This window comes from Scomber japonicus, chromosome 15 (genome assembly GCF_027409825.1).
Source record: "Scomber japonicus isolate fScoJap1 chromosome 15, fScoJap1.pri, whole genome shotgun sequence".
NCBI lineage: Eukaryota > Metazoa > Chordata > Actinopteri > Scombriformes > Scombridae > Scomber > Scomber japonicus.
Genome location: NC_070592.1, coordinates 1,982,642 through 1,995,004, shown reverse-complemented (window position 1 = coordinate 1,995,004; position 12,363 = coordinate 1,982,642). Strand labels below are relative to the sequence as shown.

The 12,363-nt window shown below is 40.1% G+C and overlaps 1 pseudogene; it reads left to right on the top strand.

Annotated features, from left to right (window-relative positions):
* LOC128374567 (glutamate receptor ionotropic, kainate 5-like) overlaps positions 1 to 12,363 on the top strand; it is a 104,521-nt pseudogene that overhangs the window by 88,271 nt on the left and 3,887 nt on the right.

Here is a 12,363-nt window from a genome sequence, read left to right as displayed (position 1 = left end):
ACAAGGCCAGGTCCTCGTCCTCGTCATCATCCTCATCATCCTCATCACCCTCCTCATCATCATCCTCTTCGTCCTCGTCATCATCATCATCATCTGCACAGAGATTCTTCAGCTCAGCTGGTTCCGGTAGTGAACAATACAGTAGGTCTATGGTGAGCCAACCCCTGAACCAGTAGAAACTTTGTCTTTTATCGATAACTGGGTTTTTTGATATTGATATTATTATTTTGTTACATTTTATTTTGTTGAATTAGAAAGGGAAGAATAGGATTGAATGAACCACCTGTGGGGTAGAGACCAAAATAGATCAAAATAGGAATAAATATTATAGCTATAAATTATAACCTAATTAGTAACAGACCAAACACAGACATTTTAATCATACCGAAATAAATTTAGCACTTAATATAAAACTTAATACTAAATTAAATGAATAATTAACAATAATTAGATACTCACCCGACAGGTGGATTATAGATTATATCTAAAGAAAAAAGGGAAAAAGGTATTTATTTTGTATTTTATTTATTTCTATACATGTGGTAGGGTTATTGTTATGTTTGGTAAATGTTGTTATTTTGAGAAAATATAAGAAAGAGAAAAAAAGAACTGATTAATGAAATAAATAAATTGTGTTAGTTACCTTTTTAATCTTAACAGTTAGTCTTGTGTTTTGTGCCCAGCTGCTTTTCTCCTGAGTGAATTTAGACTGTGAGTCCTCTCTTGTGTTATAGAGAGGCTATCTCATTTTAAAGAAACACTACTTCTGCTATATAGAGTATAGGTATATATCAAATATAATAAGTTACATTACTTTGATGAAGTCATTAAAATAGTTACATTATTTATTACATTTTAAATAGAGTAACTAGTAATCTATTACATTTCCACAGTAACCTTCACAACTCTCCTTATTTACAGTTACTTCTTCACCTCCTCTCCTCTCCTCTCTCTGTTTGCCTCCGTCTCTCCTTCCTCCCTAATTCCCTCGCTCATCACTTCCGTGTCATTTCCTGTGCAGAGCGGAGGCGTCCTGCCACAGTTCATGTTTAGGTTGATGATGATTTTTACCTCAAAATCCTGCAGAGCTCTCCATCTGTCTCTCTGCTGCTCAGCCTCAGCACTCACAAGAAAACTTCTGCAGGGTAAATAAAGGTTAAACAACTCTCTCTCTCTCTCTCTCTCTCTCTCTCTCCTCTCTCTCTCTCTCTCTCTCTCTCTCTCTCTCTCTGCATCTCTTTCTCTCTCTCTGTCGCTCTGTCTCTCTCTCTCTCTCTCTTTCTCTCTCTCTCGCTGTCTCTCTGTCTCTCTCTCTGTCTCTCTCTGTCTCTCTCTCTCTCTCTCTCTCCCTCTCTCTCCCTCTCTCTCCCTCTCTCTCTCTCTCTCTCTCTCTCTCTCTCTCTCTCTCTCTGCATCTCTCTCTCTCTCTCTGTCTCTCTCTCTCTCTCTCCCTCTCCCTCCCTCTCTCTCTCTCTGTCTCTCTCTCCCTCCAGGTGGGCGTTCACTCTCATCATCATCTCGTCCTACACGGCCAACCTGGCAGCGTTCCTGACCGTTCAGAGGATGGAGGTTCCCATCGAGTCTCCAGACGACCTCGCGGACCAAACCAACATCCAGTACGGGACGATCCACGGAGGATCCACCATGACCTTCTTCATGGTGAGACTGTACATGTCAAATAAAACAGTTGGATTGACAGGAGAAGAGAGAGCAGGAAGGAAGGAGGGAATAAAAAGCAGCAGTGTGGAAGTTGGTTAATTAAAAATGCAGCATTATGTAGAAGTTTAATGTCTGAGTGGAAACAGTACACCTCAAATATCACTAAAACAGTGAAGTGTAAATATTAAATAAATGATGTTAGAGCTGAAATCATCATCATAATGTGTTCAGTGATGATGATGTGGAGGAGACTGTAACCTTCCTCACATCAACACATCAAACTAACAGAAACCTCATATTTCCATCATGTTTTCCATCATTTGAGCTTTGACTGACCACGATGTAATCTCACTAAAATTAAAATAAAAAAAACTGTAAACTGTGAGAGAAAACATCAAACTAGGCATGGGCCGGTATGAGATTCTGGTGGTATGATAACCATAAGAAAAAATATCATGGTTTCACGTTATGGTGGTATTGTGATTCCAGCTCTAACATGTTACTAAAAGGAAGAAAAATAAAGACAGACATGTTCATTTAACCTGAATATAAGCTGTAATGACAGTGTGAGGGGTCGTGATACTCTACGCTGCAGCTGCACCACATGAGGGGTTTCTGACCTTTCCACTTCCTGTCTTAGACCAGCACTTCCTGTCTTTGACCGGCACTTTCTGTCTTAGACCAGCACTTTCTGTCTTAGACCAGCACTTCCTGTCTTAGACCAGCACTTCCTGTCTTTGATCAGACTAAAAAGTGAGGGTCACTTCCTTTTCCTAAACAGAGATTAAGCTCGTCCTCCTGTTGTCCTCGAGTCAAGGAGGGAAGGAAGGAAGGGAGGGAGGGAAGGAAGGAAAGAAGGAAGGACGGAAGGAAGGGAGGGAGGGAAGGAAGGAAAGAAGGAAGGAAGGAAGAAAAGAAGGAAGGACGGAAGGAGGGAGGGAGGAAGAAAAGGAAGGGAGGAAGGACGGAAGAAAAGGAAGGATGAAAGAAAAGAAGGAAGGATGGGAGGGAGGAAGAAGGAAGGAAAGGAAAGGAAGGACCAGCACTTCCTGTCTTTGACCAGACAGGAAACAGCTCATACCTCAGGAACAGTATGACAGAACATTTGGTGGTTTTGGTTATCGTGGCTTTTTCAAATCGTGGTGAACCTTGAACACGGTTATCATCCCATGCCTACAAACCTTTAGAAAACTGGTGTTATCTCAGTCTGATGTATTTATAACACTACTCTGCTTTACATAGGCAAGATGATGGTATGATGATATATGTATATACTTTATTTGTAAAGCACATTTCATCCAATAACTGCAGCTCAAAGTGTTTACAACATAATAACATACACAAAGTGATTCATGTTAAAAAGACAAAAAACAATAATGTAAGATGGAAAAAATATATATTAGCAATTTAAAATCATCGACATTTACACACACACACACACACACACACACACACACACACACACACACACATATCAGTGTTTGCTGGTTTCATTATGTTTGTTCTGTGTGATATCAAACTCACTTATATTATCATTCAACACCAATATTACTTATATTATAATTATACATAATGTTACTATGGTTTACTACTATTGTCTTTATTGCTTGTTTACTTATTATTTATTATTCTTTATTCTTTCTAATGTCACTATCCACCTGCTGCTGTAAGAAACGTCTAAATGAACAATCATGTAAAAAGTAAAAGTAATAAAAGCAGCTTGGTGCCTTCAGGTCTGAACAGATGATGTGTTTCTAGCTGCTTTATTGGCTCTTTTATCTCTTATATTTCTCTTTATCATTTAGTTTTTATTACAGTGAATCACTAGTTAGTCCATCAGCTGTTTATAATGTGTTGTAACTTGTGTCTGGTGTGCAGAACTCTCGGTACCAGACGTACCAGCGGATGTGGAACTACATGTACTCCAAACAGCCCAGCGTGTTTGTGAAGAGCACGGAGGAAGGCATCGCCCGCGTCCTCAACTCCAAGTACGCCTTCCTGATGGAGAGCACCATGAACGAGTACTACCGGAGCCTCAACTGCAACCTGACGCAGATCGGAGGCCTGCTGGACACCAAAGGCTACGGCATCGGCATGCCTCTGGGTGAGAGCAGAGAACCCAGACACACGGCAGGAGTCTGTTTAATTAAGATTATTCTGCTGGTTATACCTCCTGTAATGTATCGGGGCTGTGTTGTGTTTGGTTGAGCTCCTCCTGTGTCGGGTCTCAGAGTCTCAGTAGTGAACCGGGTCGTAGTCTTTGTGCAGCTGCTGTTCTTGGCAAATTAAAACCGTCCTGATTCCAGTTTGGCTCCGTTCTGCTCTCGCCTCGCCGCGGCGGCGGCCACCTCAGATTTGTTTCTGGTGATAAGTGTTAGCGCACAGATTAGCATACTTAATGAAGGAGGGAGGAACAGATGTGAGGAGAGGAGACGGAGCAGCGGGGGTGAAAAGATGAGCAGTGTTCAGGAGAGCGGCCTGTCAGTCATCAAGCAGCACAATGAATGAACTCCAGTGAGTCTCCTCCTCATTACACAGTCCACATCCTGCAGGACTCCTCATCACATGTTCACTAAACTAAATAACCCAACAGGATTTAGTGGTGGAGCTCCTTTAAAGTTGCTCTTCCAACCTCTGTTTCTCTCTGATACACACTGGGAACTAATACACTATCAACTTTAAATAAAACCATTTTGCATACGAGCTTCAAACAACTGCTGTGAGAGCAGGAAGAGATTCTTACCTGATAAGATGATAAGACTATTTAACATAAGTCAAGATGTTACCAGAAGTCTTTAAGAAAGATCAAATTACTGATAATAAGAGTCGTGTTGCTCTTGTTTCTAAATAAAAACATCACACAGACATGACGGAGTTTAAACCTACAGTCTTCATGTTAGGAGCAGGGTTATTATAGTTAACCAAAACTAAAACTAGCAATGAAAAAATAATTTAGTTAACTGAAACTAAAATAAAAACTACAATCAGCTCCGTTTTCGTTGTCATTTCGTTTTCTCCTTCGGTGACTTCCTGTCCTGAATCAGCCGTGATTAAAGAATGAAATTAAAAAGGACCTGACAAATCATATTTATTGTCACTTATTCTTTCATCCTTTTCAGCTTCTACAAGTCAAGACTTTCTCTTAATACCTGAAAAACTAAAACTACTAAATCACTCGTTGAACTCACTAAAACTAAACTGAAATAAAAAAGCAAACTGAAAAACTACATAAAAATAAAAACTAAAGAAAATTTCAAAACTATAATAATAACCTTGAATAGGAGACACCACACGGTTGGTCGTTACATTCATCACACCTCGGCCTCTAGAGGGCGCTGCTGGTAAAACGTAGGTTTAGGTGAGATGTTACTTCAGAGGTGAATATAAATATCAACTCTTCAGTGTTTCTCTTCTTTCACACTATGAGTTTATAATTAAATATCATTACCAATAAAATGTATGAAGACAGAGCGATAGGTTCAACATGTGGTTGTTAGCTTTGCTGGTAGTTTGTCTCTTTCTCGTTGGGGTTGGTTGTCACATGTTGGTATTTATACATATATAGTGTGATATATCTAGTTCCTTCTTTGTTTTAAGAGAGTGAAATGAGCAGGAACAAACAAGAGCCAGAAAAAATTCGCAAACGCAGCCCTTGAGTGTTCGTTTGGATGGTGAAGACGCATACCTGCATTTCAATGATGTCATCACCACACCCCTCGAGCTTAGCCTCCCACCTCTTTGCAACAGCCGCCATCGTCGTCTTCTTCTTCTCCTTGAGTTTGGTTTCTTCTACTGCCGATTTCTACACAGCGCTCAAGCTTCATGCGCATGCTCCGCCTCTTCCTCTCCATTTTTGGTGAATTTCTGAAACTGAAACAGCGCCGCCTATAGGCCTGGAATATGAAGTAGCGTGTTGAGTCGTGTTGAGATGGATCCGTTGCCAGGGGAAACGGAGGGGGAAAAGATCGTTTTAGTACGTGTGGACTTGGCCTAACTGTGACTTCTGTAATTGATTTTAATTAATTATATATTCTATCATTTATCAACCTGTGCAGGGACTACGGGAGGAAAATAGAAACTTGCTAAAACTCGGTGTAATGCATCTCTCCTTGTTTTATGCAGGGTTAATATTTTATTGCGCAATATGAATGTGAAGCTCAGAGAGGTGGAAATGCACAATATTATTATATAAGGACAAAAAATGCACTTATAGGAATGATTGTTCTTGTTTGTGTTCTCTTGGGGGAGGAGACTTCTCTATTCCTACCTGACACTTTAGGCTTCAGTTACACATTAAAAGTGAAAGTAAGAGAGGAATTCAAAGGAAAGTAAAAAGTGAGACCACCAACCTCTTCATCTCCTCTTCATCATCAGGCTCTCATCATTAAAATATCATTAACTTTGGTCCAGACTGACAGATCTCAGCTGTGCTAATGTTAATATTCTCCTGATGATTTCTCACAGTGACTTTGACCTGAACACCATGAGATTGATTTTTTAGTTTTTGAGTGAAATGAAAAAAGATGAAGATGAAGAAAAAGAGAGAAATGTGTTTAGTAATGTAAGAAAGAAACACTTTTTAAAGGAATAAAAGAGAGAAATGGGAAATAAAAGCAGTCATTTCTGAATTAGTTTTAATCCATTTAGAAAAAAATATATATTAAGCTCATCATTTATTTTAAAACTTGATTAAAAAAAAAGATATTTGGCTTCTGTTTCCAAAGTAAAAAGGTTCAATAAATTATGTTGAAAAGAAAAAAGAAGAAAAGAAAGTCATGAGGTGAGAGATGAATCATCCCGTATCTGTGAAATATGGACTATCTAACCACTAAAAGTGTCATGGTTTTATCTCTTACCTTGAACACGATGGTCCTGCTGTCTGTCTGTCTGTCATTCACTGAAAGTCACTCTCACTTTTTAATGGAATAAAGAGGAAGATGAGCGAGTGCCACGGTGAGGAAGTGAGGACATTATCTGATTTATCACCACGCAGTGAACAAAATATTAGAGACAACTATCAATATAATTCAGTCCAGTATAACTTGAATCATTAGCATAGAGCTGAATCAGCACCTTTCTGTGTGGAACAATAACTCAGTGCCTCTTTATTAAAGTCTGGATCATAAATCGACTCTTTACAGACGACTTTAGTATCCTGACATGTATGTTCTCTCTTTAATGCTCCTTCTTTATTGCTGCTGTCAGTATTTGCTTTATTAACCTGAAGTGGAGATAAAACATCAGCTTCTTGGGATCAACTTGTTCTTAAAGTTAAGCAAATATCTGATCATCAGTTTTATAAATGAAGGCATGAAGCGCTGACAGATCAGAGCTATAGTTCCTTTGTTTCTTCTGTCTTTGTTCTTTTATTCTGATTGGCAGCACAAACTAGTGAGAGCTCAGCTTTTACTGATAAGGTGATGTTGTGAGTAACCAGTAACCAGTAGTGACTGTAGGTGTGAAACCTGAAGGATTGTGGGAAACTAAGTTCATGGGCTGAGACCACAGACTGTATAAAAGAAATGGACATAACATCCGTGACGTCACCCATTGGTTTGTGGACTGCTGCTCGGAAGCCAATAGTTTCTAATCTAGGCAGCGCCATCTTGAAAATTTCAGGTGCATGCTGGGAAAAATAAAAACACGGATTCTACTTATATGGGCATGAGGCGGGGCCGTGGGCGGAGTGGGGAGGTTGCTATGGTTACGAGGGCTGGATCTCGAGGACATTGGTCAGTCAACCTGTCAATCAGGACGTAGCCACGCCCTAATGCATACCCTGCTTTATCGTCACATATAAAATCAGGGAGGCCAAAATGTCCCAAATGAACATCATACTGCATTGAAGAAGGCTTTAAACTAGCGATTGAGACCATAAACACATTTTGAAAACGTTTACTGAGGTTAGAAATCAAGTGAGAAGTTGGTGAATTCTCCATTGACTTGTATAGAGACGGTCGCCCCCTGGTGGCCTTTTGATAGAATGCAGCTCTAAGGTACTTCCTGGTTGGCCTCATTTCAGAGGACCAGAACCCCCCGCCTGGCTGAGACACTACGTAAATAATGATAATAACTAATAGGGCTTTTCCACTATTACAGTTCTGCCACTACTCGTTTTTTTTATGTTTCCATCAGGGATAGTAGCTGGTATCTGCTGCTTTGTTTTAGTATCTGCTCTGCTGAGGTTCCAAGTGAGCCAAGCCGATACTAAATGCGTCATCAGACTGCCGGCCTCTGATAGGTCAGAGAGTCACTGGAAGTCCGACACAAGAATCAAACCCATGAAATAATGGAAAACAACGTGCCTGGTACCAAAACCGAGTAGAGCCGAGTAGTGCTAGAACTGTATAATGGAAAATTGTCCCTGCTTAGGGAAATTTGTCTTGGACTCAGCAACTGTGTGACAAACATCGCGTGTCCGAAATAAAATCTGAAGGTGAGAAGTTTCCATCTGATATCAGCGTTGTCCAATCAGGATAAAATGAAAGTTATTTCATGATTGGTTGTTTTATGGGTCATTTTGTTGGCAGGGCAAGTGAGGATTGGTTAGAAGGCCACAATGGGCCAATGACCAATTATAGAGTCCCATGGGTGCATGATCTTCAGTAATCCAGCTTTGACGATATATTATGTTATATTAATATGTTGCATTAAGTAATAAACTGCATCATCGGACTGAGACGTTAGCATCAGAGTCACAGCAGAAGTATCCTTCCAATTTAACCTTTGTATCGTCCTCTCGGGTCAAATTAAACCCGTTCCTTCTTTCCTTCCTTCCTTTCTTCCTTCCTTTTGTCCTTCCTTCCGCCCTCCCTCCCTCCCTCCCTCCTTCCTTCCTTCTTTCGTCTGTCCTTCCTTCCTTCCTTTCTTCCTTCCTTTCTCCCTTCTTTCTTTCCTCCCTCCCTCCCTCGTACCTTCCTTCTTTCGTCCATCCTTCCTTCCTTCCTTCCTTCCTTCCCTTCCTTCCACCCTTCCTTCTTTCCTTCCTTCCTTCCTTCCTCCCTCATTTCTTTCCCTCCTTCCTCCCTTCCTCCTTTCCTTTTCTTCCTCCCTTCCTCCTTCCTTCCTTTCTTCCTTCCTTCCTTCCTTCCTTGAGTTGAGGACAACAGGAGAGTTAGTCTTCCAAAAAAGTCTGTATGTGGAGGTTTGAGTAGAGATCATTTCGTCACAGTGCAGTAACTTTATGTTTTTTAATGTGATATCAGTGGTGGATGTGCTGCTGCTTGGTCACATGACCTCAAATATGAGGACACGTGTTCCCTCAAACTTTTTACATGTGTTTATGAGCACTGTCACCAGCAGTTATAGCAAGAGATGGGTATGAAGTCAACGCTAGAGTCATTTAATAAGAACAGAACCGAGAAAACAGAAAGAGGCTGGAAGAGCTGCGGTTAGCTCAACATCAACAAAGATACACAAATATCGTAAACATGTGAGCTGTTTTCCACTTTCTGTTCTGTTGCTTTTACTGAAGCCACAAAAACAAAGCTGTTGCAAATTATTAGTGATTTCTCGGAGAGGTGCAGGGTCGGCGGCCGACACCATGCTGCTGCTGCTGAGTCACCGTCAACATAACAAACAGTCCCCAAAATCAATGTCCCCGTTGGCAGAGGTCTATATTTAGTTTTTAACAGTGTGAACATGAACACAGAGCTCAGGTGCATGTTTGATTTATGTGAAAGATGCAGCCGCTCTCAGTTCATCAGCACATGTGCTCCCAGGAAGGAAAAAACATCAATATAAAAACCCACAGAGCGGCAAACGCCACGTGGTGCCTGTTAGTGCAGCTCAACACATGTTCACATTTAACCAAGCAGAGGTGAACAGCTGAGCTACCATTCAATAAAAAACACACTTAATACAAGAGCTCAATAAACTGGACAGATGCTTTCAACACAAGCGACCTACAGAGAAAATCCTGGAACATATTCTTCACATCTGCAGCTCTATATTAATATTCTGTGTCTCTACTGGAATATCTTTATATGATTTCCAGTTAAAAACTCCTTATTTATCTTCTACTGGTCCTTTATGCAGCCGCTCAGTTCAGCCTCTGACTGAAACTGGTTGATTTAGCTCATGTGTCTTTAAGAATCCCTCCCACCCCCCACTTCCTACTGAGCCTTGCTATAGAGTGACATCTAGTGGCTGAACATGTGTACTGCAACTTAAAGCTTCCTGATTTGATGTTTCTTGCTGAAACACATTGTGGGAGTCCTAGTTTTTATGTGTGTAGATTTGTAGCTTCGACTTTTTTAGTTAAGAATCAGATATTTTTTTCATGTTGATGCAAACTGTAACGCTCAAACAGGAACTAAATCACTTCACTCATCAACTCTGTTAGAGGCTTGAACTTCTGTAGATTTCACAGTTAGATAGTAGTAATAATATTAATACATTTTATTTCTATTGCACCTTTCCAAACTGAAGTTACAAGGTGCTTCACATAATACAGAAAACACCATTTAAGCATAAACACATTAAACAATAAAAGCAAACTAGTGAGTGACTCTGCTCTTGTTTCCTCTGCAGGCTCTCCGTACAGAGACGAGATCACTTTGGGGATCTTACAGCTGCAGGAGAGCAACCGGCTGGAGATCCTGAAGAGACGCTGGTGGGAAGGAGGACAGTGTCCCAAAGAGGAAGACCACCGAGCCAAAGGTGGGTCACACACGGTCCGGTTTTTACATCTGAGGCTGTTTTATAGGTTTACAGGGACGGAGTTATCATCAGGTTCAGGCACAGAGAGAGAGAGAGAGAGAGAGAGAGAGAGAGAGAGAGAGAGAGAGAGAGAGAGAGAGAGAGAGAGAAAGAGAGAGAGAGAGAGAGAGAGAAAGAGAAGCTGTTCATCTGATCTGGACCACGAGGGTCAAACTCATTTTCATTCAAGGGTCACATAAAGCCCAAACTGATCTCATGTGGGCCGGACCATTAAAAAGATAGGAAGGAAGGAAGGACAGACGAACGTAAGGAAGGAAGGAAGGACGGATGGAAGGAATGAACAAAGGAAAAGAAGACAGGAAGGACAGATGGAAGAAAAGAAAGAAAGGAGGAAGGAGAATAAGACAGGAAGGAAGGAAGGAAGGACAGACGAACCAAAGAAAGGAAAAGAAGACAGGAAGGAAAGATGGAAGAAAGTAAGAAAGTGAGGGAGGACAGATGGAAGAAAAGAAAGCAGGAAGAAAGGAAAGATGGAAGGAAAAGAAGATAAGAAGGAAGGAAGGAAGGACAGACAAACCAAAGAAAGGAAAAGAAGACAGGAAAGAGAAATGGAAGAAAGTAAGAAAGTGAGGGAGGATGGAAGGAAGGAAGTAAGTAAGTAAGTAAGTAAGTAAAAGAAGACAGGAAGGAAAGTGAGCCAGGAAAGTGGGCCAGATAAGACCCCTCGACAGGCCGGTTCTGACCCACGAGCCGCATGTTGGACATCCCTGATCTGGATCGATAGTGTAGCTCCACACAGACTCCTCCACCCAAATCTGCAGGAGAACTGAAGCTGAAGCGTCGTCTTCTCCACGTTTAGTTTTCTCCAGTTTTAGTTTGAGTCCAGATGAAAGAACATCTGGCTGCATCCGTCTTCCTGAGGAGCATCTTGACTTTGTTTACAGACTCAGTGTTTTTATGTACGTTCAGAAATGTTCACAGCTAATCGCTCTGCTTTGTAATCATCTTCATCATCGCACCATCTGCTGCTGCTAGTTTGGTACTTTTTGGGTTTTGAGGCAGATTTTAGTTTTTTGTCCCAGACAGGCTCCCTTAGTGGAAGAGCTTCCTTCAGTTTAGCTTAAAGGGTTATCTGATTGATTAGTAAATAGAATAATAGAATAGATCCTTTATCGTCATGGTAACCAGTACAACGAAATTTAAAGTGCTCACCAGTCATTGCATCATTCATAAATAAAAATAAATAAAACAAGAAAATAAAAAAGTATAATAGTGAGTCAATCAACACAGGAATCAATGAGAATGTGAATATTAACTCTTTATAGAGCATTTATTGAAATACTTGGAAATGTTTAATTCCAAACTTAGAGAGTTATTGGGGGATATTTCATGACTTTTTTTACTTTTTTGCTTTTGTGACTTTTTATGTTGCTAATTCAGAGTCAATGAATTTACCTTATATAGTTTCCTTGCTTGGTTTTTGGGTCAAACATTTACCAAAAAGTCTAAAAACTCGTCTCTCTACAACCTCACAGGGAGACATGAGAGGCTATTTTGAAGTTACCTTGACAACCAAATATAGTCACTCATCCAATAAAGGGTTACGGTCATTTTTTCAGTAATTATATATTTATTTTAGGTTTTTTGTTTCATATTTGTAAATCGATTAGTCCATTGACAGAAAATGAATCAATAACAAGTCTAATAATCAATTAATCTTCAAATAATCACCAGAAAATTCAAATTCTTTGAAACTGAAGTGTTTATTGGACCTTCTGACAAATAGTTCTGATCATATTTGATTCATCCATAGCATGTTTCTTTATAAACTAATAAAAACATTAAATACATTTTAAGCCCTTAAAGTTCCTGCATAAACATGTCAGCTCCTCATATCAGACACAACATGAAATATAATGACAGCTGACAGATGAACAGATAAAGAGCTTCTGATCTGAAACATTATCAACATATTAACATAAAATAAGATACTAAATATTCAGTTATTCAACATTTAATCAATCACTAACTTCCTGTTGAAGT